Source organism: Pseudopodoces humilis, chromosome 1 (genome assembly GCF_049639895.1).
Source record: "Pseudopodoces humilis isolate 2021_Gansu_Grassland_sample_001 chromosome 1, ASM4963989v1, whole genome shotgun sequence".
Lineage (NCBI taxonomy): Eukaryota > Metazoa > Chordata > Aves > Passeriformes > Paridae > Pseudopodoces > Pseudopodoces humilis.
The window spans coordinates 41813008-41833373 of NC_142200.1; the positions used below are offsets into that span (position 1 = coordinate 41813008).

The 20366-nt window shown below is 38.3% G+C and overlaps 1 protein-coding gene across 25 annotated transcripts in view; it reads right to left on the reverse strand.

Moving 5' to 3' along the window:
- The window catches only part of DTNA (dystrobrevin alpha), a 221036-nt gene that overhangs the window by 96997 nt on the left and 103673 nt on the right, over nucleotides 1-20366 (reverse strand). The gene's annotated exons all lie outside the window — the stretch shown is intronic.

A 20366-nucleotide genomic window follows, 5' to 3' on the forward strand; every position in this document is an offset into this window, starting at 1 on the left:
GGTACATTATAATTGCCTTTTCCAAATAGCCTATTCAATTCTCAGAGTACTGATAAAGACTCTGTTAAAGTGCTATCCATGGTGGACATTTTGTGATGTGAGCAGCAGTCCCACTAGGAAGTAGACAAAGGGTATGGATGCAACCTCTTTGCAGGGATATTCAAGTTCCCCTCATATTCAAGCACGCTTTCATTTGTCTGGGAGTGATAGGAATGTGTGTGGCATGGCATTAAGTCTGAGCTAACATATCCTCCCTTTCTGCAGAGATAACTGCTCTCAGCATAGGGCATCACCTAAGTGGTCACCCAGCCTCTAATCTGAGGTTGCTGGTGTCTTGCTAGCTTGGAGGTGTCGGGGAAGATTCAAACCTCCCTGCAAAATGAGATACCTCAAGATATGCCAGGCCCAACCAGCATCTTAATCAGACAACAAGAAGTAATAGATTTTTTACATGAATCAGCCTTAAATCTCTGCCCGTAAAAGATTAAAGGCAATATAGTTCCACTAACCATGGCTTGACTTCCCCACTCCTTTCTGTTTTTAATGAGACTCATAGTAGGAGACAAATTTGCCATGGGAAATGACCAGATCTCATAGGACAGGTGGGTTAATAAAGCCCTTTGAAAAGATAACAACTTTTACTAGGCAGGGCAGCTGAGTGAATACTTCAGAGCAAACACAATTTTTGATCAATATTTATTGCTTGTAGAGTTGGTTATAGGCCACCTGCCTTTTCATGACTTCTATATTCAGCATTATTCCACAAAAAATGTGCAACTTGTATTCAAACCACATACTACTTGTGTTATTTGACTGAGATTGGGTTAATTTGATTTTGACACATGGCTGACATCATCTTCCACTTCTTGACACAACTGACACTTAAATTTTACAGATGTTTCCCCCGTTAATAATTTGCTGCTTTCATTCCACCAATGTTCTCTAACATTTGTGAAGTAATTACTGGTCTCAGAGTGATTTCTACAAATTTTACTGAAAACATAAGGGGTGCAACTTTATTCTCATTTGCCTCATACTGCCACCTGGAGAAAAATATTCCTTAGCTATTGCTTTTAAATATCTTGCAGAGCAAGGAATGTGGCTCACCTGTGACCTTATCCACCATGCTGAATTTTGCCAGTCAAAATGAAGTAACAAAAAATATATTTCAAATCATATTTATCAAAGTATGTTTTCCACTTCCTTCAGAAAGCCAGTTCTAAAAATGTCCCTTTATATTATAATAATAATAATTCTTTAACTGGTTTTCCATTTTCTGCAGTTCATCCTCCCTTTACTTTTACTGTTTATATCTCCTCATATAAAAGTGTTCCCTGGACCTGATCATCATTTTTCAGAATGTCCCATTATCTTCTGAAATTGAATCACCCTTTTCACTGCTGGGGTTTATGGGGATTACCAGGCCTGACAAATAACTTTATATTTATAAACACACAACTCAGTTTCCTTGGAGAAGGAAGGAACTTCATATTTATGTTTTTAGGGCTCTTCTTGCACTAGGTATTTTTCAGATTTTAAAAGAGCCTTCACCCCAAATGACAATCCTAAAATTCTCTGTAACAGGGTATATGCCATTAAGCTAATGAGACCATTAATGGTGGCAGTATTTTCAGACAAATATATTCTATTCCTCTTTCCTACCTTTTCTGATAGAAGAAAAGTGACAGATGATGCTCATCTATCAGAATATTGGTACTTGAGTTGCCATTGACAGGAATTCACTCAGCTGCATCTTCTAAGCTTTTCACATGCATTTTTAACTCCAGAATGTGCTACAGTCCAGGCTCAACTAATGCCATTAGATAATGGTGCTGGCATCTCCCTTTTCAGCCTTTTCCCCGTGACCCAGCTCACAGGTACACAGCTCTAGTCTTCAACTCAGATTACAGACTCCTGCCTTGAGCCCATGATGTGTTCACCTCAGTCCTTGGGGTTGGCCCCGAGCTAATTAACTACAGTTCTGTTTCAGTATTTCTCAGTTTGCTCACAGCACGTCATGTCACAGAAAAAAAGTACAATTTGTTCTACACAGGAGAAAAGCAAATCACAAAGCAAACTGTAATGTGCTTTACAAAACAGAATACATTTCCAGAGACATAATTTTGAAAAATATTAATTAACATATATATTTCTCATAGTAGGGATTAGATTATATTTGTCTTCTATGAACTCCTTTCACTATCTTTTCCCCTTCACTTTTCTTCCCAGGAAATAGCTCCTCCACTGCAGGTAAGGAGAACACCTATTGTGCATCTAATTAAAATTCTAGTCACAAGCTAATTAGTAAGGTACCAATTAGAATGGCATTAAGGCTTCAGTATATTACAGACATTCCAAAGCAGAAATCCTTCCAAGCGTGAGGTTTCCAGCCTCTGAAAAAGATACTGTGAATGTTTTTACCTGTGTTTCAAGCTAAAAACTTTTATGACATTAGTAGTGCTAGAAAGAAATTAATAAATAAATGAAGAATATAGCTTGACTGGAATTATTTTGACTACAATTTCATCTTCATGCTTATCATGTAGTAGAAACATAATTGATCTATTTTTTAATATACTTTTCTGGTTTATAAAATGTGGGTGGAATATCATATAATATGGATAAGGTGAGAACTAAATCCCTCATTTATCTTTCCCTTCCTGTTGTGCTGTTTGGATTATGAGCACTGCAATAATCTCTCTCACAATAAGTGGGGTTTTTTTTGTTTCAGTATTTATAGGGTAAATAATATATTTTATTAACCCCTACTATATGTCATTCTTTTCATAAATAGTGTATTTCCATTACATTTCCATTTCTTGAGCTATGTCTGTGCATAATAAAAGGAATGCATGCAACATTTAAATAATTAGTTCCAAAAAATCAATCTGTCCTGGTTTAGGCTGGAATAGAGTTAATTTTATTCCTAGTAGCTGGTACAGTGCTGTGTTTTGGTTTCACTCCGAGAATATGTTGATAACACAATGATGTTTTAGTTGTTGCTAAGTAGTGCTTACCCTAAGTCAAGGACTTTTCAGTTTCCCAGGCTCTGCTCCCAGTGAGCAGGTGCACAAATGGCTGGAAGGAGCACGGCTGACCCAAACTGGCCAAAGGGATATTCCATACCACAGAGCATCTTGCCCACTACATGAACTGGAGACAATTGACCAGGAAGCGCCAATTGCTGCTCAGAGATGGGCTGGGCTTCAGTCAGTGGGTGGTGACCCACTGCTTTGGGTATCACTTACTTACCTTGGGTTGTATCTCTCTCTGTGTCTCATTATTATTACCTCTCTTGGTCTCATTATTATTATTAGTAGTAGTATTATTAGTACTAGTATTATAATAATATTTTGCTTTGCTTCAATTATTATTTGTATCTCAATTAACGAGTTTCACTTTTTTTACCCTGATTCTACCTACCACTGCAGGTGGGGCTGGTGGTGGAATAAGCAAGAATTGCATGTGACTTTGTTTACAGCTTGTTTACCACACCATCAAAAGCAGCAGTTGCCTACATGCCTGGAGAAGGCACTCCCCTCTGGAAAGCCCCACACATGTCCCAGGAGACTGAAAAATTCCTGACCTGACATGTACACACACAGTTTGATGGGTCTGACCAGTAGCCCCACTAGCACTTCCACAAACCCCCATCCCATTTTTCTGTGACAGATGAAGTGCCCCAGGGAGGCAGGATACACGCCAGTGAGGAAAACTGCCCACTGAAATTGATTAATTCTGGCATGACAAATGTATTCAAGTTCCACGTGATGGTTGTGATGCAGCCGGGCGTTTGAAAAAAGAGGCTCCAAATCCTGTACAGTGACACTTCTGACAGTCTTTCAGGCTGGATAAAAGTTGCTTTTCCGTTGAAGCAGGTGCATAGGAAAAGCTCTCTCTGCCCCAGCCTAGTCCAGCTGGTGTGCTGGTGCCCTGAAACTCTTGGGAGCATTTTGGGACCCAACTAGCTGGAAGTTTTGCACCACAAGATTGGTAAACCCAACAGTATGTATCTCGAAATCACTTTTGGAAAGAGTACCACTACTCGGTAGAAAATATCAATCAGGATCAAGCATCCTTTACCTGAGCAGTCTGTATTTTCCTAATAAGGAAATTTCAAACTCCTGATATAGAAGTAATTTTTACTTCCATGAAACAATGGAAATTCTCTAGTATGGTATCTGGATGGTATCTCTGGGAATGAGAAGCATTAAGATGCAGAGAAATGTTCTGGTTTCTCAGTGGCTACTTTTTATGCTGTTGACAAATCTGATGCTATTTTCTATGCAGGTGGTCAATATTTAAACCCAGCTTTGAGCAGACAGCAGTACCATTTTTCAGAAGCAGAGCCATTGCTTCATACAGTTTTACCTAAATGCTTTCCATACATAACAAACTGCTGTTTCTTTTCAGGATTTACCAGCATCAGAAATTGAGAATTATGAAAATGAAAGAGCCTGCTAGGGTCTATCTAACAGTGACTTTATGAGGAACTTAAAAGCTGTAGTCAACATCTAGGATTCTGTTCATGCAGGATTTGTGGCAATGTAAGAGACGAGATTTTCCACTGAGCTTTTATTTTCTCTTGTTTTTTCCAAATTCAGCCGTGTTAGGCAGATTCTGCTCTGCTAACAGCAACAGTTATGGCTGCTTATTTCAAAGTGAACTTGGACTGGAGAACAGTGAGTTAAAAGGGACAGTGAGTGCTGGCTAAAACCGTATTTCTGACATCACCAACCTCAGCAATGCTTGTAGATAATAATAAAAATCCTGAAGGGCTATTTCAGAGCCCTCTTCCCCTTAATGGATTTATTGGTGCCTTATGAATGTCTTGTTCCACATGTTCTAATGAAGCAAGTCCCTAATAGGCCTCTCTCAGCTTTACATTCCAGGACTAATCATTGGCACTGTAATAAAATTGGTCAATGCTCTTTCCTGAGGCTAGATATAATTGCATTGAGCTTACAAAGTGTGCTTGTATTCTATCTAGATGAGATTTTTACAGTGAAGAAAGAAAACAAAAGCTGCTGTTAAGTTCATCTCCAACATGAGCCTCAGCAAGTCTGACTCTTCTAATTTTTGTCGTTTTTTTCAATTTTAATACCACCAAAGAAACTGAAATTCTGTCTTGATTTATTCCTTCAGTGAAATGTGTTTTTGTTTTTAAGAAAGAATTTTCCAACATACTTTTCATCAGCTCCCCTTTTGGGAGTTTTGTATCCTTAGTGGGAAACGCAAAAATGCTTAATAAGGCGCCCACTGCAACTCATTTCCATAACGCACAGTCTTCAAGAAAGTTCGAATGCTATGCAAACCTTATCTCTCAGGTCTGAAAAACAAGTGTAAAGGGATTAACAAAAAAAAAAAAAAAAAAAGGCAGCATAATTCTGAGACAGAAAATATGAACTTCTCTTAAAGAATCTTACTAGTCCAGACGTGAAAGACATTTAAGAAAATGACTATTTGACGCTTAAAATATACATGTGAAACTTTAAAAACTGTCTTACAGGCATTGCTTAGATAAATTTTTCTAGCCATGCTCTTTTTGAGTCAGTCTTCTTGATACTACAAGAAACTACTGGATGAAATATGGAAAGAAAACTAATGTGCAGTGCTTCAAATATTTTTAATCTTCAAATAGTTTTCATCTTTTAAGAGCAAAAGATTATCCAATAAAATACTTCAGGTCACCTCCAAAAATCTTTTCTCCAGGGCTTCACTGGCATCACTTCTCATAAACATTAGGGGTTGGTTCCAGCTAACTGCTATAGATTTAAATGCATCATTTCAAAGTTCTATTAAAATGCAATTAAGAAGTTGTATTTCGTCTAAATTTTATTAAATATTTTAAAACAATAAAGAAGATGTCAATTTCCTTATATATACGATCCTTCAGAGCCTTAGTTCAACTAAGGGGTAGTAGGGAATAACCTCCACTAATAGTAATTTCTTTTTTGTTACTCAAAACACATTCCAGAAAAAGAAGAAGCCCCCAGAACTCAGACGCTAAAGCTTATGATATACCAATACCAAATCTGATTTGTCTGACATATGAATATTTTTATGGAGTTTTTCCATTAACTCATTTTGGAGCTGCTTTTCACTGACATTGTACCTTTTCCTTCAAAATATGTTTTTTTTAAAACTACTTTTCTAAAAGCCAAGAACAATAAAGAATGGATGACCTTTGAACACTCAAATATGCAGTTCTACTTCTTTCACTTGGTTAGAGACATCATAATTCACAGAGAAAACTGTAATGAAAATCAGTGGACAAAAAATTATAAGGACCTTATCACAAGAAGCATTTAATTGATAATCTGATACATTGGTAGTCTGGTCCTCTTTGCCATTGTAGAGGCAAAAAGGAGCTTGCAGGATTTCAAATATAATTAAACTCCTACTTAGTCAAAGGGATCTTTCAGTTCTTCTTGTGCTGCCATAATTAAACACAAATTCATTTGAGAGTAAGCTATCAGTGATACAATTGTGTTAGGACGCATTTCTTGGCTTCTGCCAATTTTAGTAATACAAGTTGTCCGTTTTTGTAAATACAGATTTGATGATTATTTGCTGTAGGACAGTAGGTACTTTCATGTCCTCACAATTACAAAACCATCTAAATAAACTAAATGCTAGCTGCAGGAGAAAATGCATTCCTAGGCAGTTGAAATTATTGAGATCCTTCACATGTACTAGGAAAATCTCACTAAAAGTACTGTGAGTAGTACTTAAACAAAATAGTTAATAGAACTGCTGAGAACCTGATGAGAACTTCTGGCACCCAAAAAATTAATGCAATAGTCACTGATTGAGAGAAGTTGAAAAAAAAATCTTATCAGCTAGGAAGTTTTCCATAATACAACTGACAACCAAGAAGTATTTAAGCTTTTTTATCTTTATCCCTGAAACATATACCTTTGGGTTTTTTTCACTTTTCAATTTTCTGAAATGTTACAACAAACAGATTTATAGAAAAGAAAGTATGAACTGTATCTAAACAACACAGCTAAAAAAAGATCTTTAAAAACAATCCCATGGAATTTCAAGTCTCTCCAGATCTATTTGCCAGAAAGGTAGAAAGTAAATTACAAATGAAAGAACGATGAGGCACTGATGAAATTGTTCACATATACTCTTTCATAATGGTAGCTGTCAATCTGTCTTGAAACTCAGTGAGAGCAGGCACTAGGACAGAAGAATGGTACTAGGATGGGAATTAAGGCATTCAGAAGCATATCTGGGTTAAGTATATACCTTCTGAGACAAAGAAAGCTTTGATTACTGAGTCTGTATGAATCTCACACAGAGAAAAATCACATCCTTAATGCAAGTAGGAGCAGCCTCCAGGCTGATCTAATTAATATCTGAAGAAGGCATTTTTAGCAATTAGCTGCTGTCAGGGCATAAGGAAATGCAAGATTTTATCTTTTTTACCTGGCCATAACCCTTCTGTGAGTGGCCTGATGACTCGGGTAAGAGGGAAACTGGATCATTTTGGTGGCTGCAGTCAAATGATGATGCTTTGAAAGCAATGTCAACTTGTTAACTTTAATTCTGTTTTCAAGTACCAGATCTCATTAAAGGTCACACCTCTATGTCTCTAATTTTGTGGAGGAAAAAGAAGTTTCATGTGCATTGTTGCAATGATTTCACTAGGCAACCTTAGCTATAATAAATTTCAATCCTCAAGAAACTCAGTTAAGATACTAACTCTCCCCAAGTTAGAATGACTCAGATCAGGGTCTGTACATTCTTGTCGCTCAACTGCCTGCCTGCATACCCATGAATAACCACACAAGCAATACAGCAATACAGTCATTATACACAGCAGAAACAGAACAGGTAGGCTGGCAATACCATGTGACAACAGAAGAATCAGCAGGAAAAGAAAAGCAATGAGATGTCTAAATTTGTATAAAACTTAAGTTACAAGAAATTACAGGTAAATACAAAAATTTCTGAGTCTTCTAATGATGAATACATAGAAAAGCAAAGATGGGCTCCAGTTCAACAAAAGCTTTCTTTAATTTGTCCTTATCCTGCAAAACCTTTACATACAGGCTGAACCCAAAGCATATGCGTATGATTGAATTCTATTACTCTAGTGATTACTCTACTTAGCCAAAGAGGAATGTGCTGCTGAACTGGACTCAAAGGTTTTCTATTAGTTTTTAATGAAAGTCTAACCAAAAAGGGCAGCCTAAAACCAGTAAGTTATATAAAAGGGAATGTACTTGGAGGTGGCATCTCAAGGAGGAGTCAGTATCTCCCAATAAAGACAAGCTTTAGTCACGTAACAGAGAACACAGCTCCTCTGCATGTGATGTGGAAGTTTACAGAGTACTGAGGTCACTTTGAAAGCAAAAGGAATTAAAGAATTAAGGGGAAGGGCATTAAGAAACAGAAGAATCTTTCACCCCTTCAATCCTTCTCTTCATTATTTGGATGTGTGTTGAGATGCTATTCATGACACTCTTATATAAGTAAATTACAAAGAGAACGACACTTTATGCCAGTTGCTACATCACTGGTTATTCCTAAGGTATCCCACAACAAAAGTTAGCAAGCTTTTCTTTTCCTAAACTGTCTTTGATGCAAATGTATTCTGTCTTTGCCTTCAGCAAATTTAAGCCTCACTTTGCTGGAGTACTCTCATACACTATTATCACACCCTTTCACATTAGTCTAGCTAATTTATTTCAGTGATTAAAAAGGTGCAGCTATTAACTTGGAGCAGAAATTTCTGCAAAACTATCCTTTTAATAAACAGCAGGTTAGGCAACTTATGTCATCTCCAGAACATCAGTATGTTAGACTTAAGACTGTGGAGGGCTTTAACAACTTTAAACAATTCAAGGAAAAACCCCATCTTTATTTCAACAGGTAAAGGATGATAGGAAATTAAAGCATATGCAAGCAAAAAAAAAAATGGACAGCTTGATATGCACTATGAGCTAGTTTATTTTCTCAAATAAAAAACCTAATATAACAAATTACTTTTAACCTAATTAAAATCTGACATTATTTTATTAGGCAATATCATTATTACAATAGCATACAGAAGAAAATGAAATACAATATAATTATGGAGCAAATAGTCTTATATACTAAGCCAGAACAGAAAGCTAATGCTTGAAATATTGAATTCCAAGATAATAGCTGATGATGTTTGTAAATGGACACAACAGAAACAGGCTGCTACATGTGATTCACTCTTTTGGGTCTCTCCTCTCAGATAATGAACATTACCTCTAACATTGGTAGGACCTTGCCAAACTCAAGTTAGTGTTGTATGTGCTTGAGAGGAAAATTTTAATAAAACAGTATTAATTATATTGCAAAAAGAACATTCAGATTATAAAAATCCCTCTAATGCTGCATAAACATTTCAGCTACTAGAAATGGTCTTGTAAGCAGACTCTTGTCTAGAGAAATTTCAGTGCCCTGAATTTACCTCTCCCATGACAAGAAGGGAACGTGAAGAAAGCCAAGGGGAGCACATGAAAGCCCAGAGGAAGCACATCTAAGCAGGCTAGCACTTATGGCTGCAAAGATTCCTGATGTGCTTTGAAATCCCCAAATGATTGTTTAAAGATTTTTCTTAATGTAAAATGAAGTAGATTACTTCTTAGAAACACTCATCTAAGGGTAGTCAAGACAGAAGATACACTCCTACACTTGAAGCATTGCTCTACAAGGCACACAATGCATCAACTTTTGTGGAAAGATGACATTTGTATCATTAACAACAGGAAATAAGAGGTGCCAAAACAGGCAAGACACCATCACACAGCACTGTATGTCACCTTCACCCAAAGATTAAATGTCCTCAAACTAATTTTTCAACACCCCCTTCCTTTGAAAAGATCTCATCTTCCTTCTAACACAACACAGCAGTTCTAGGAGAACACCTCAAACACTCAAACACTCCAGGGAGAAACTCAATCACTGAACTATGAGCTGTAAAGGTGCCATTCCCAAGATCTACCACACTTGAGGAGTTACTTCACAAAGACCTGTCAACAACACTCATCAGACATCAACCATGAGAAGGCCTCACAGCTGGCAGAAGAAGAGGAAGGGATGGTCAATGTGAAGGCACAAAGATATCCTACAGAAAAGCATGGGGCACTAAGGCCTCTAGCAGATTGCAAGACACAATATATCCTTGGACAGAGAATACCAATGCAAACTGTCACAGCCAATTTTTATGTGAAATGTACTGGTTCTGAGCAGATGAAACACTTTACAGATGCTTTCAGTATGAAGCACTGACCACACACAGCCACGTAGCACAGTAGCCCAATGGCCAAGTGCTTGTGGCTGCTGCAGGGCCACAAAAGCTAGATCATTATATGAATCCTTGCAGAGAGCAGTACCAGCTACAGGCCTGGATTTTGACAAGAAAAACGGACTTGAATTCACTGCCACAGTGTCAATTTGCCTGGGCAATTACAGCCCCCTCCACCCTGAGAGGACTCGTGCACAACCACCCATTCTCTGAGCCATCAGCCAGCTCTCCTGAGTGATGCTCCAGCCACGTGCCGAACCACTGCTGTTGGAGTGGCCACCAGCCTACTCCAGAGAGTGACAGAAACTGGCTCTAAGTTTCTAATCCACATGAGTTACAAGTGTCACAACACTGCCTGGACAAAACCATGTCCAATTTGATTCTGCTGATAAGTGGAAAAAAATCCTTAAATTGGTTCAAAGGTATCTAAATTGAAAGCATTTGAGTTGCTAATAAGCAGATTTGAGCTAAGCTGGTTAATGATATTTGCAAACAAGAATAAGTACATTCGCACCTCAGGTGTCATTTGCTTAATTCTGAGACCATGTGTAATATTCTTCTGGGTACTCTGGCAAGAAAGCAGCAGTGTATTTTTGGTTTGCCTTATCAAATGCATCGCATCAGAGTAGGAAGCAAGAGACCTTCTCCTTCTGTTTGGCTCTGGTTCAACTACACTCAACTATTACATTCTAGTTTAGGCACCAAGTTGTCTGGGAGCCATTGACAGAGTGCAAAGAGAGAGGCGGAGAGATCGGAAAACACTCAAGAGGACTGAGGCTGGAGAGTCTGATTTCTGAGAAGGAAGTAACATCAAATCTATACAGTTTTGTTAAATACTGATGAGCTGGGAATAAAACAGCTATCTGCTGTTCATGTTGGGGACAGAATTATAAGGTGTGATATACAGGGTTTAATTAGGAATAACAGGAATAATATTTAAACACAGAAAATGTCTGATCTCAACAGGGGAACTCTGAAGTGAAAGATGTATGAGGTTATAGACAGTCTTTCAAGAGATATGGTGAATGCCCTACAGCCTGTGGCTTTTAAAACTATCCCAATAAATCTTTTGAAACATATATTGTATGCCCAGTGCTCTTTTCAACGAGGTGAAAAGGAGACTCCACATGTATTTCTGGATGAGAATCTCAGCGGTATAAAATAACATGTAGTATAGTTTTTATCAGCAGAGGCTCATTTTGCATTCCTCACTTGTGGATATGTTTTTTTCCTCCTACATATTTCATAATTTAGTTTCTTAAACATAGAATGTTCAAAATAGACTATTTCAGCAGCCACATCCTACTCCCCCATTGCTCTTTCTGCCTTCACTATTACCTTTGTTTTGTCCCTTCTCTCCCAAAGCATCCATTTGCCTCTACTGACTTGTGATTTCTCAGTTTCCCTGTAGTAGATCCTGGGGTTGTGATGCCCAACAGCAGAGTGCTCAGTGACATCTTACCCACTTTGCTTCTTGCCTTAGTCCTGTGAGTGTTAAACAGAGAGCAAAGAAAGCGAGCAAACCATGCAGCTGGATTTTGGGCACTGGGCTCAGATCTCCCTTGTGTTCAAGAGATGCCAAAGGCTGACACATGAAAAATACAGAAGAACTGACAAACACCCCCATCACCTGTGACCGAGATGACAATAACTCCCGATACAAAACTGAAATTCATTGAAGACACAAGCTGACTGTGACCAGTGTTAGAGTTGCTGGGAAGCTGCCCCTCTCTTAGAAAAGGGGGCTGGCAAAGCCCTTTGGCACAAGTGCCTTCTCAGGTGTTCTTCACCTGCTACTAGAAGTAGTGTGAGTGGGCAATATTTTTGGACTAAATTAGCTGGTATTTAACTGATGCAGGAAGGCTGACAACAGGCCTTTTCAAGCTTTACCTGAAATAAACACTTTCCAGCTCAAAACTTTCCATTTCCAAACCCCAGAGAGACAAAAGATCATTCTGTTTTCTCAATCCATTGCTTATTGACTCAGGTTATCAGTTATCTCAACTGATTTCAGCTCTTCTAATACCTGCATTTCACTACAGATGCCCAGAGGCAAAGGGTACTTAGGAATTAGAGGTGTGAATTAATTTCCAGAGGCACTGCAACAGATTTAACAAAATCCATTGGGTAAATATTTAGCTGCAGGCTTGGTTTTAATCCTATGAAATTGTGTTTTACAACACAAATGAATAGAAAAGGGGACTTGAAAGAGTCAGAGAGGCAGATTTTTCCCAGTTGCATACAATTTTACTTTATTTTTTATTTACCATTTTGCCACTCGATCCTACTTTCAAAGCAGTTAGAGAGCACAAACACCTTTGCTGCAGTCTTGAAATATTTGGCAAAGGCCTTTGGGATTCCCCTGCATATACATCTTCATTCTCTAGCTGAGGAGGAGCACTGAAAGGATTTCCAATGGCAGTCTCCAGCGCCAGGAGGTTTGTTCATATCAAGTGCCAGTCGTCCCTCACTACAATCCTCATTGTTTAATGCTGTACCCTCTAATGCACAGCATCACAGAGATTCGGGAGAGACAGAAAAGCATTACAGGGTAGCACTTCTGTATGTAGTATTTGTAGTCAGTCCTATGAGCTTGCTACACCAGCAGGGCTTCCCAGAGCAGAAGCCCCAAAGGGTTCATGAGAAGCCTGGAGGCTGATCCTTTTCTATGTAGCAGAAGCCCTGGAATTCTCTCAAAAACACAGTTTCTGATAGAGTCCATCAGCCTGCAAAGGTTTTAGGATAGCAGTCATGTAGCTATAAATACCCTGGCAGCATTAATAAGGTCAAAATAATGGAGGGAGAGAAACAATAACAGGATTCCTTCACACTTCAGTTTCATCCAAGATCCTCATTTTTTGATAATCATGTTAGGTATGTAAGAAACATACTCAAGGTTAAGACACAAATAACTAAAACTCATCAGATCATTTCAGAGTGTTCTGCTCAAATTGTTCTGACTGAAATAGTGTCACTCTCTTAAGGGGGGCATTAGAAAACATCAAAAAGCTTGCACGTTTTTAAGATTATATATTTATAAAACTGTGAAAATACATACACATAAAAAAATATAAACTAATGTACTTAAAGGAGTTGGAGAATCAACATTTTTGAGGCCCTGGAATTTGCTAAATCTGTCAGCAACAGTTTGTGAAATAAGTGAATTCTTGAACACTGCCAAAAATTCAGATACTGGAACAGTTTTAGGTGAGCTACTAAGAGGAAGAATATTGAGCACCAAATCCAGTGCTTCACATCTGAATGCTTTCTGTTCACCTCTGAAAACAGAAAAGCCAGGCACAAACATTTTTAAAACACTGGCACTGTATCCAACTAGAATATTGTATTTGCTAGGATCAAAATGACACATCACGTAATCTTAGTCCTGACTGCTCAGTCCTTGACATGGCAACGGATTAGAAAAACAGTGAATACACTACTCTCTCAAATGTCTAAGAGAGAGATGTTCCCATTCTCCTCATGCACACCAAACAAACAGTGGTCACATCTGCACACATTTTGTTACATCAGGATAAAGAAAGTGTTCATTTTATATTTGTTTCCCCAGTGTTACAAACATTGACTGCAAAATAAGTTAACACCTGAAGGTTTATGGGACAGAAAACCATATAAAATTAAACTTTTTAAGCTTCCCACAGGCAATACCTACTCAGAATAATCTTTTCTTCTCTACTTCTATGCATGAAAAAGATTGCTATGCACATTTTCAGTCCTTCCAGGCAAAACACAGCATCTGGACCATCTCTGGCCTGGTACAAAGGTATTTTAATTGCTCCTAAAGTCACGAAGCATCAAACACAAACTCCAATACATGCATCAATTTATGCTGATATTTATGGGCAAAAAGTACAGATTTGGAATGAAAGGGGCCTTAAGGTATACTTTTCAGCCTTTTTACAGGATGACTTTAAAAAATAATTTTTTTTTCCCTTGTTTTTTGTTTGTTTGTTTGTTTTCCTCTATAAACAATCCTCTTATATTCCAGGTAGGTAATTGTATGGGAAAGTAAATGTTAGTTTTTTAAAGGAAAGGGTTTAGGCTTCTTCAGAAGCTGAGACAAAGCTGCCTGAATGATGGAAGAGCAGGCACTTGGATTTGCATTTGATGGCTTCTAGGTAATTACCATGAGTCCTGGAGCAAAATATTCTGGTGACTTTCTCTTGTCTGGAACAAACACTGAATTTTATTTTGAAAGCATGGCATCCTGCTTCTCCCTTGAAGTTGCCCACTGTAAAATGCAATAGTACTTGCTGTCTTCCTTGCAGGCCCCCAGGTAATCTCCCTCAGCATCAACACCTGGGACAAGGCAGATGTAACACTGCTCCTCTAATTTCTGTCACTGAGACAAAGGGCAAAATTAACATCTCTCCATAGAAACAAACACTTCTAAAAGTCAGAAGCCATTTACTCTGAGTATTGCTATCATTTAGCTTGCTGTAGACTTACTCCCTTGAGCTGATATCCAACACAAGCTGCTACAACAATATCCTTTCACAAATGCAGCCTGCACAACGTCTTACAGAAAATGTCTTCTGCAGAACTCCAAGTCCCAGTAAACATGTCTAAAATCTCTCCCCTTAACAGTAGCCACCAAAGCCTCTTGAAATCTACCTGGAGTTTTTTCTGCAGCCCTGTCGAATGAAATAGCCTCTTGTTTGTGGACAAAAGGCACTGGGTGATGTCTGCAGCCATGCTTGGCCTGCACTGACTGATGCTTCTCCACTGCTGGCATGCCAGCTTTCCTATAGGTCATGAACTTCAGAGTGGCTCTTCTACAGCATGGTACATTTAGAGCAAAAAAAACAGAATAGAAAGGGTGTATATGTCTGCAAGAGAAAAAAAATCTCTTGAAATACAGAGTTTAATCTTAGTTCCATTTAAATCAATGAAAAGGCTTGCAATTACTTCAATGACAATGAAGTCAATTTTGCCAGGAATTTACCTATGTTTAATTTTAGCCATTAGATCTTGTGTTTTCAAAAGTAACCTATGATTCAGGATACTTCTATTTCTGGATATATAGTAAGATGTCCATTAGATGTCCACTTTCACAGAAGAGTTCTCATTCAATCCCAAAAGATCAAGCTGGGCAATGAAAATAAACACCATCCTTTGAAAACAGTCTCGTCTCTATGTTTGTTTATTTTGTAGTGTTGCAGTGTTAAAATTAGAATGCTGCAAGGTTAAACTGTAATGTGATCAGATTCAAAATCAAGGGGAAGCCAAGACAAAAGAACAGCAACACCAGAAATAACAACTGATAAGAGATGAATGACGGCAATGTAAGGATCAACAATCACTTCTGCTCTTTAGTCACTGTGAGGTTCTCAATGAAAAAAGTGGCTTTTGTCACAAACAACAGGATCATCCTGGAGTGGCAGATGTGAAACAGTCACTAATGGAGACTGAGTAGACCATTTAATCAGCTCATATTTTCCCCCACATCTTTATCCACTTTAATAACTTTGGATTTAAAATAAATTATTTAAAATAATGCTGCTTTTACAAAGATAGGGAAGTAACCTAATGACCTTGAGGTAATAATTTCTGTCACTGATTCCAATGAAAGTAATCTATCCCTTAGCTGTCCAGAATTTTGACATGAAAAGTGTAACAAGCAAACAGTGAATACAGAAAAAAGAGGAGGAAAAGACATAGAGTTTGCATGGGACACTCCCAGAAGAGAAAGGTTTAAAATATTCTCTATCCTTATGCAATAAATCAAAGAAGGGAAGGGGAGGTTATTTTAAAATGTGGGCATAACAACTAGAACTCTTCCTCTTGGCCTGCAGGTGTTTTTATGGACCAGTCATGGCCTGTTCTGCCTCCAGCATATCAATGGGACCCTTCTATTTGCATCTGATCACCTGTAGTGGAAGGGAAGATGGATTAGCATCTTCCCAGGCAGAATGTACTTAAAGCCCTGGTATTACTTCCCTAAAAGATCAGTTTCAGAAACCAGAATGGGGCTTCAGATTTTTACTATCCCCTTCCAGAAGGTACAACTGCATAATATAAATGCCCCAGCTTAACAGTTAATTCAAGATCAAAAAGATGATTATGAAGACATATTCTCTCATGTGGTAGCGCTCAATTTAAAACACACCATGTAGAGTATTTTATTTCTGTTAGAAATTACAATTTACACTTTAGGTTTATGGACAGCAGGAGGGCATTTCAGCTAAACAGAAAATATACGACTTTTTTTTTTTACAAACTGGTGACATCATTGCAATGTTGTCCTTATGCTATTTCAACTTTTTATTATCCTGATTTTGGTTAGAATTCAAAATATAGTCATATGAACTTAGTAAAAGAGAGAAAAAGCCCTTTCTGCTCCTTGTCTCGCTATTTTCAGATCTGTAGCTGTTCTCTACACTGCCAAGTCAAACCCCAATGCAAAGAAAATTTTCTGAACTAATTGCACTGGTGGACTGCTGAAAAAAACTGCTTTATTTCCTAGGCTTTAGAAAGACAAATGGGAACAAAATGGCCTGGCTACATTCTGAATTCACTTTCTGGAAGGATTTCTTTGTACTTCACCCAAAACTTAAGGGCCTGGGATGTTCTGCTATTCAAAATACATTTCTGAACTGCAAGAGTTATTTCTGCACCTACATGATAGGTTTTTGCCTTACAAAAAAAGGACTCCTACAATTTCAGTAGCTTAAATTCACATCTCTCTCTCCATGCAGCTCAGTTAAATATGCTGAGCTGAGTCCCTTGTTTAACTGAGAGATAGCAGAGAGCGGGCAGGAAAAAAAGCCCTGCAAAGAAAATTCTTCACTGTTATCCATACACAGTCCACATGTGTGGAGTTACAATCTCTCCTGCAAGCAAGATCCTCCAGGCCTGAAACCTCCCAGAACTACTGCAAGCCTGAGCTGCTGATACTCCAGCTCAAGGGAATCTGCCTCACTGCTTCTCCCAACTGGGTGTGCTTAATGGCTCGATGGCACAACGTTTCCTGTTGCAGCCAGTTGTTTGCTTTAAAACCATTAGAACAATTACACTTAGGCTCTTAAAAAACAAAACTGACCCAAAATAAATAATTATTTAATTCTGCTTTTAGTCTTTTAGGTTATTTATGCAATTTACAGACTTTTATATTACTAACTTGGAGGAAAAAAACAAACCCTACTAATGGCTACCTTAAAACACACTCCGTTAGTTTCTAGTCATGGTTCACTGTAATAAATTCAGTCTATAAAGAAGACTCAGCACTGAGGTGCAGCAACAACACAAAAATGAAGGCATGTCAGAAGCTGGTTTCATAGCCTTACACATGGTCCAGCTGTAAGACAAGGTTTCCTCTTTCACAAGCAGGCACTGCCCTGTCTCTGTGCTCACAATCTCCCATCATCCCCCTCTGTCATGCACCCACAGATTCTCCTTTCCAAAGATCACTGTAAAGTGTTCAAGGTGAAGAGAGCACCACTGCTCCCCTGTAACACATTATCTTGGCAGTTAGGGAAGGGATTTCCAAGTCTCCAGCACAAAAGCACTTAAGGGTACTTCAGAAATAAGATGAGAGAGAAGGGAGTGACAATGCAGACGAGGGAAGGCAGTGGAGATACCAAAGGAGAAGGGAAATACAGAGAATGTGCAGCCTGGGAGCTGAGGGGTTCCTATCGGTGCCCTTCACATTTGCAAAGTATTTTCAAAGCCCACAGAAAACAGTGAATTGTACATTTGCATACAGAGTTTTCAGAGGTCAACAGTTCTAACAGTTACATTTCTAACAGGGAACAAACACAGCAGGCTTACGGAATAAAACAAGAACAACAGGTATTTTCGGTCAGCCTGCTGATGGACAACACATCAGTTTGAAGCAGTGCACCAGAGAAGTATTTGGGCACCTGCTGGATGGGAGCTGCGTGTGCACTGCTCAGGAAACAACAAATGGCTAGTAGGAAATCATCATAATCAAACAGTAACTCTTTTGCTTCAAGGCCAAAGGACTAGGCTTTGTTTCTCACGCCACAGGAAGCAGCACATTTAAGATGTTCAGGACTGATGCAGTTAGCTATAGGGTAGGATAATATTCTTTGAAGATCGCTATGGCCACACTTCCAGTGAAACAGGAGGCATATCCTCCCCTTTGCATCCACATCATTGCCCAAGACTACCAATGTCTTCCATCCTGCAGAGCTGCTAAGATGTATAAACTCACAAAATCATGTATTGAGGTGACAGTCCCTTTCCCACGGGTCACAAACTGGTGCTTTTGGTATAATCCCAGTACATCCACCTGTATAACTGGGACAAATGCTATAAGGTGAAAATTACCTACCAAGATGTGAAGAGAAGTTTGAATGCCATAAAGCCAATGAGGTCTAACTGGATACTTGCCACAGATTAAAAATTACCATAGTTTCAAGACCTCAGTGCTTAAGTGTATTCCCTAAAGCCTGATGATGGAAATCCTCTCAGGAAACTAATACAGGGGATGAAGTAGAATTTAAAATAGTCTATTAGATACTGGAGGGGGGGAAAATCCATTTGTGTTGCTATTTAGTGCCGTAATGTTGCTTTGAGTAGGGAATCACACAATACCATTTTTATTAAGCTTAGATGTTTTCAAACATAAACTTCTTTGAAACAATCCAATTAAAGCAGTTTTTCATGTTTATATATGTTAAACATACTCCAAATAACATGTGTTACTCCTTAATTTGGAAATTATTGCAGTACTTATGTCTAAAAACCACATTTGTATTCATACAGATGAAGTTTTGAAGCTAAATTTTGGTGTTACTATCGCTGTTGAATTTGGCCCCTAGATTAGGAATACAGTTTGACCGTGCTATTAAATTAGCCACCCTCAGAAAGCCAACTAACTGAAATATTGTTTCTTCCAAGAAATCTGGAAAGGATCACACTTTCCCTTTCCCGCCCTTCCTGACCCCTTTTCAATTAGAGAAAAGAAAAAGCAGACAGATTTCTCTAACGACTCTTCCTCATGAGGATCTTGATCATTCTCAAATGGTCCACAAAGAAGACAAAAGAATCATATGGTTGTCTCCTGTCAGGCAGAGGATCTTACCAGTGTTTCCAGCCCCAAGCATTTGTACAATGTAAGTTCTTTTTCTTGACACCTTTGAGGACTTCATTGTGCTCATAAGTCTGAAAGAACTGTAAAAGAAACTGGTGACTGATAAGAAATCATAAAATAATTGGTGTTTAGCTACAGAAAAACATTCCTTATTTTGGAAATACGCTCTTACAGACTACTGTTTTTAAGGGTTATTAGTGGGTATTTACCTTTTGAATACAAGTACATTTACTTTTGTGTCTGTGGAAATAGATGCACAACTTTTTTTGTCTTAGTTCTGTAAATATTCAGTTAAATGATGGAATATTGAATATGAATAAACATTTAAACTGAAACAAATTAACTGTGCCAGTGCAATATTTCCATTTCCATTAACCTTTTAATTTAAATGTTCATCTGCCTACTTTCAATATAATTTAAGGCTGGTAAAAATCCAAGAAATCTTAAATATAAGTGAAAGATAGCCTGACTAGAATGATAATAAATCCTTAGGTGAGATGTCAGCAATGATTTTCTGAGCAAATTGACAATAAAGAAGGGTGATGCATTTATGAAGCCTAGGGGTTAGAAAAATGAAAAAAAAACTCAACTCTTTTTCTGCTTTGCTCTGCTAACTTCAGCAGAATTAACAGTCAAGATGTTCCTAGTTTTCCAGTATTAGCATTCCTCAGTGCATCCTCAGCTTCAGTGCTGTTGTCAAAGGGTGCTTGAAAGTCTAATCTGCCTCTTTCCATTCCAAGAAGCACTCCACACAAAAATACCCCTAACTAGAGACAGCTAACAGGCTTTTAGTCCTCACCTTGTGACATAAATGTGTGAGAAAGAACATTCCTAATTACAGTTAGTAGGTGGGTGGGTGGCAGAGTGCCTCTCAGCCCTGCAAATCCAGATGCTTTCAGTCCAGTGCTCAGCTGCAGCTCTCAGTGAGGCTGGGGTGGATGGCCCCAGAAGAAACCAGAGCTGCTTCAGCATCTCCTAAGAACAATTTGACACCAT